The sequence below is a fragment of the Thunnus albacares genome, chromosome 10 (genome assembly GCF_914725855.1).
Source record: "Thunnus albacares chromosome 10, fThuAlb1.1, whole genome shotgun sequence".
Classification (NCBI taxonomy): Eukaryota; Metazoa; Chordata; class Actinopteri; order Scombriformes; family Scombridae; genus Thunnus; species Thunnus albacares.
The window spans coordinates 15352985-15359316 of record NC_058115.1 but is presented as its reverse complement, the minus strand read 5'-3'; the positions used below and the strand labels follow the sequence as shown (position 1 = coordinate 15359316).

The window sequence follows — 6332 nt, the reverse complement described above, 5'->3', positions numbered from 1 at the left end:
AGAAAGATGGAGGAGATGAGGAAGTCATGACAACATAAAGACCACAGGAAGAAGTTGGTGTCTGGTTTTCTTTCTTTAAGTAACAACCGTGTCAAGTTTCACTTCCTTTCCATCTCTCCACCTATAAAACCTGTAGCTGAATTCAACACTTTTTGTACACCTTCTTCTCTGAGGTTGATCTCTGACATAAGAGATTTCAGGCTGTTCAGTGTAGGATGTTCATGTTTTCTATTCAATAAAGTAGAGAAGTTTATCTGAAAGCTGCTGACTGGGTCAACAGAGGCTGAACAGTGAGGAGACATGGAAGCTGTGGTTGGACTGTTGGTGATGCTACTCGGAGTCTCTCATAGTGAGCTGTTTCACTATTATGTTAATGTTGGATTTGATATTGTGCAAAAAGGTGTTTTATGTTAAATTAGAAATCATTATTGTTGATTTTATGCAGCCACAAGATCACTTTTAGTCAATAAATAAAGTTTGACATCATCCTAACTGAAGCAGCTTAAATACTGTTCCAGGCTAGAAAACAGCTTTGACCAAATAAATACTTTTAACAAACAAGAATCAACTGACAACTAGGATTTCAGGGATTAGTTTCACATGCATAGCCTGTTCATTACTGAGTATGACACACAACACATAGTTTAGTGATAGTTTAGAGCTGCGATCGACTGCTAGTAAATGGTTTGATGTTGTTACAATCTGAAAGCTTCCGGTGGGTTAAATTTGAAATCACAGGTTGCGGAGCAAGTAAATGCTAATGAAATTTTTGAAAGTGAGATCCAAATGAAAGAATTTTACAAATATCAGTTGAGAGCACAAAATTAATTCAATTTAATTTGAACAGTGGAAACCCTCTCACTTACTGTAGATCATTTAGTTAGATGATTGTTCTGTTTGTTCATTATGAGCCACCGTACCTGTAGATGTGTTTACGGCTAAGCCAATCAACGCGCTCTATGCTCTGTCTAGGGCAGTCTTTCATGTAGGCTCTCTGTTCATATGATTTGTTTTTTTAGACGTAATAAACCAGTGGCTTGTTCCAAGTTAGTGTGATCACTGACTTACACAAAAATGGACTAATTTCTCCACTAACCAAAGATCAGAACTGACTAAATGATCATAATTAAATTTTAAGAAACCTGGAGATATATCTGTGTACAGACCAATTTCCTGTCTGAGTACTGTGATCTGTTTTACACTTAAAACATAACAGGTCGAATATCATCATGATATTTTTATATTTTAATTTTAAAAATTCATTTAAAATTTGATATCATTAGCTGACCCATTGAACACTGAATGTCCCACCAACATTTTCTTAAGTTCCTCTAAAAAAAATACTGTATGACACTGTTCCAACACACACACATGCAGCTTCATGACACTTATCATGACTGAACTATTCAACACTATAAGACACCATGTTTTTATGGCTGCAGCAGAACTTAAAAATGTAATATTATTATACATGTTTTGTTGAGAATTTTATTGAAGCTATTAAGTGAAGTTTCAGGAGCAGGACCACACCTCAACTACGCTACTTCCGGCAATCGTATAAATACCACCTAACCCTCTCCTCTTCTTCCGCTCTTGTATTCAGCTCCTCTCTGGAAATAAAGAGACCAACAACATCACTCTGAAACAAGACGCCTCAGATCAACAATCATGGATGAAGGCCTGAGGGCCAAAACGTCATCATAATGAAAAAGAAATACATATGGAGCCAAAGTGTGCAACATGTCTTTCCTGTTTTTGAATCTGCTTCCAGTGATCAGCACCTCACTACAACCCTTGGTGTGCGTTACTTTTCCACTATATAACCTTCAATGTTTACCTGAAATTTATGAAGCTTTTAAGTTGAACTGAATATTATTCTCTCAGATACAATATATGTCTTGCACTTTACATATATTGCACTATGCCTTTTTCATGACTGGAGACTTTAATGATCAACCTGAATTTAAAATACAGTTTGCTGATTTTTTATGAGCTCAACATGCTGTTGTAATAATGACCTGTCAGTGGGTTCAAATTTGACTTGTTATTATTGATTTAGAGATGAGAATTATGAGCCACAATATATCATATAAATGCTTATTTTGTCACAATGGTGAGACAGAGAGATGACGTATTTTACAGTATCACCTGGACATAAGAAGATCTATTTTTGTGACTGTTGATACTGGATATTTTAGAAAAGTCAGCTGTCAGTCTCAAATCCTCTTTCAGTGTGAAGGAGGGATGTTTTGTTTTCATCCACTGAGTCCATCACACATATGAAGGCTCTCTGTCATGTTGGAGGTAAACAGAAAAGTGACACTTAGAACCACTTCCTTTTTCTCTCTCTATCTATAAAAAGATGAATAGAAACAACGCTCTGCTTGGTCAAAGTTTCCACACGTTCTCCTGAGGCTGAACAGTGAGGAGACATGGAAGCTGTGGTTGGACTGTTGGTGATGCTGCTCGGAGTCTCTCATGGTGAGCTGTTTCACTACTTGACATATTGATATTGATTTAACGTTATGTGAGTAACATGTTGTGCAACTGTGACATTTTATCAAGTAGGATCAAGTATAGTGAGTAGTTCTTCAATGACGTGTTATGCAGCTCAAATGAACTGGAATCCACCTGTGGGGTCTTGACAGGGGCAGAGCTAGACTCTCAGCACGGAGGGGGTGAAGCATTCTCAAGGGGCCCTTCTAATAAAGTCATTTTAAAATTCACAACTGTAAAATATAGCTGATATATCCTATCCATAATCACAAATTATCATTGAGCCAAGCAAGCCTATGACTACGAAAACATACAATGAAGCCAAACAACAGGTCGCCAGCCACGTTCAAATGTTTCAGTACTGAGGACAGCATGCAGAGCTCTACATACATTGATTGACAAACAGTTCAGCACCGCCGCCAATAGACAGCAACAAGCCAGATGCACTGTCTCAGTACCATGTCTTTCTTACGTGGGAATAACATAAACATAAAATAGAGACGGCAGTCTACAACTTATTCAAATACAAAGTGGACAGTCTTCAACACCACAGGCAGTGACACAGACAGGTGCTGAGATGCGGCAAACAAGGAGTTAAACAACAGATAAATCTAATAGTCTGACTGATTTCTTCATAACTAAAATTTAAGTTAATAAAGACTAATTATGGATGTTTCACTCACCGGTTGTTGTCCCTGCTCAGACTGCTGTTGTTTAGTGTAACGTTAGTCCATTTGTGTAATATCCTCCATAGAACAAAATAATCCAAACAGTTTAACAAACTGAGTCCCTTTTAGAAATTTCATCCTCCTCTCCTTCAAAGTGGCAAACCTGCCAACCACTTTGTCCTTTTCACTGTTTATGTCCTGCTCAACACTGATATAGTTTGGCGTCATCCACGCACGAACACAAATAGCTCTTAATGAGCCTCAGACGGCTGAAACTTTGTGTGACGAGTTTCATTCACCATAAACATAAAAAACCTTTTTTTTAAAAAAGAAAGTTGTTTCTCAGAGCAATAGAGAATACGGAGATAAAATTCCACATCAGTGTGCATGTACAGAAACAATTACAATTATTGTCCACTACAGATGAATGTATTACATTATACTTAAAGGATTTAAGGACTTCTTCTCCTCTCATATTTAATTTTCTCTTGTCCCTTCAGTTTTTTCTCAAGTAAAAAACAAAAAACAATACATTCAGTTGTATCATGCCAACACTAACACTATGTTTTTATTATTTTATTGGGGGCCCCATAGAAACTACTGAGAGTTGAACTTCAGATGTCTTGTGCATCATTTTATACAAAGTTTCCTCCTCCAACATATAATTTGGTATCTTTGGAAAACTTCAGATGTAAAGTTCTGTAGTAAAAAACACAGCATGAGTTTGTAATGACTAGGAGAGGTTAATTTAGTAAAACTAGACTAAAGTAAATAACTAAATGTACTACAGTGAAACATTATAACTGACAGGCCCATGTAATGCTAAATGTGCACCGAGAGAGACAGAGTGCAGCAAACTTAAAGGGGACATATTACACACATTTACAGGTTTATATTTTTAATCTGGGGCTTTACTGGAATATCTTTGCATGTTTTACAGTTAAGAAACTTCTTACTTAAGACCCCCTCCTTATGAGCCCACTCTGTTCTGATTGGCCAGCTCTTGGAAGTGGCAGACTTCCGCCATCTCAGGATGCTACGTCAACAAACCATCAAACAAACTATAGTAGTTGGATTTCACTTATTTTTCTCATTCTTTACTCCAAATGTCAACTTCTCACATACATCTGTACATGTTGGAGATGAAATCTGAGCTGAAATATGAGAGTGAACAACACAAACAATACATGGAGAAACCTTAGCAACAACCTTAGCAACAAAGAGTACGGAACTAACAAAAGTTTAAGGTAGAAAAAACAGTCATGTCTAGATGGTAACTCGAGATTAGTGAAACACTCCAGAGTAGCTTCAAGATATTCTTGTCTCGCTGTTTTATGATGTGACAACAGTAAGGTTAAGCTCTGGTTAGGTTCAGGATCAAAAACCACTTGAGTTAGGGAAAGATAATGGTTTGGGTTAAAATGATCATTTGAAACGTGGTGTTGGTTAAAATTACTACTTCCTTACAATTCTGGTGAGGGTTTCACAAATCTATGGTTGCCATCTAGACACGACCAGAAAAAACAACACGAACAAAGCGACTGCGTAGACTGAAGCCCTGGATTTTGACTTGCAGGGAGCATTTCTATATACGTTAACCTCAAGTTTTGGAACTTCGACCATATTTAACACGGACATACAATATCATAACAGTATAAAACTGACAGAAAATAACAAAAAGCATAACATGCTTAATTTTTCCATTTAAAACATGAATATTTGTACATACCTTAAACATTGTCATAGTCTTTAATTTTGTAGAAATGGAATGACCACAATTGTGAACATTTTTAAAAATGTATTTTTCTATTTTTCCAGGTATTGAAACCCACTGTGATGGCAGACAGGATGGAGATGCAGTGTTTTGGAGATCTGGGAGGAACTGTGGTGCTCCAGCTGATGGACAAAGCCTCAGAAATATTTAAATACCAATGGAATAAAAACAAAACTTGAAAAATACTTGATGGGAGAAAGGATAAGATTGTGTCTAATCTGATAGAGGACAGATCCATCTTTACTCCCAGTAATGGAATGTTTAGGATAAAAAACCTGAGAATGACTGATGGTGGTGAATATACCCTTCAAATCTTTGATTCAGATGGACATGAATCAGAACAGCGGACTCTACAATTGTCCATTCAAGGTAAAGAGCCTTTTTTGCCTGCAGGGTAATTTAGTAATATTGATAGATATCCTACAGTATATTTTTATTTTATGTTTGCCTTGTTATTCATCAGTAACGGTATAGATTGACTGAGAATGTGTTATTGTTAAAAGTCATCTGAGTGTGTTTCTCTCAGCTACTTTGTTCTCTGTCTTGCTGAGTGTCTGTCAAAGGGAGAGATGAGATAACTGCTGACTGCTTTTTGCCCAGTGCTGGCCTCGTGCCTGTAGGAAAAAAGGGCCCAATGTCTCTGCGGGTTGTCATTGTCTTTGTCTTTCATTTTGTAGAAATGTTATCAGTGTCTTTCGGGAGCGGCAACTGTTGCCATGATCCACCGGCTGTTGGAAGATCAGAGGAACAGAGCCTCCAGAAGGCATGGACGTTTAAGGCGCCTTTTAGCGTTGATGCACCAGAGAAAGGTACTTGCATCTTTTTTCTTTTTTTTTTCTTGTTGTTTTTTGTAGCAGTGGTATATTCATATCTAATCTTTATGTAGAATATTCTTCTTCTTTAGTAAGTTCTATAAATTATTTATTGTAGATTAACAATGGAATTGTGTAGATGTAGCCTAGTACATTATTGATTGTAATTCCACTGTAATGTGATAAAACGGTTTGTCCTCAATTAAGACAAAGACAAGGAGAATATTGTTGAAGAATGTCAGAGCAGCAACATCATTTCTACAGGCCTATACATATGCTATCACCTAGGTGGATGAATGTTGGATGTGTTGACAGTATTCAAATAACATTTAGCAGTTAAATGATAACATGCAGTTAAATGATGCCACCCCTATAATGCTGTCGTACAGTAATCCAGACGTCTGCCTCAAGAAGGACTTTCGTCTAAATCAAACAACTGTGGCATACTTGATTCAATTGATTACCTCACCAAGTGACCACGGTTGGGGCCAGGAGATGTAGGTTCTTGTGTTCCTGTATAGTTTGGCCCATGGGCTATCACTCTCTGTGGTCAGCTCTGCATTTGGAATTCCCAGGACCACT

General features: G+C 37.2%; 1 long non-coding RNA gene across 2 annotated transcripts; it reads left to right on the top strand.

Moving 5' to 3' along the window:
* The first annotated feature begins 200 nt into the window (after nucleotides 1–200).
* On the top strand, nucleotides 201–6054 carry LOC122990180. Of its 2 annotated transcripts, XR_006405279.1 has the most exons (5): nucleotides 201–349; nucleotides 1604–1799; nucleotides 2363–2481; nucleotides 4983–5307; nucleotides 5616–6054. It is a non-coding gene; the product is annotated as an uncharacterized LOC122990180 (long non-coding RNA). The 2 variants fall into 2 exon arrangements; XR_006405278.1 differs by having other exon boundaries at nucleotides 1604–2481.
* The last annotated feature ends 278 nt before the right edge of the window (nucleotides 6055–6332 follow it).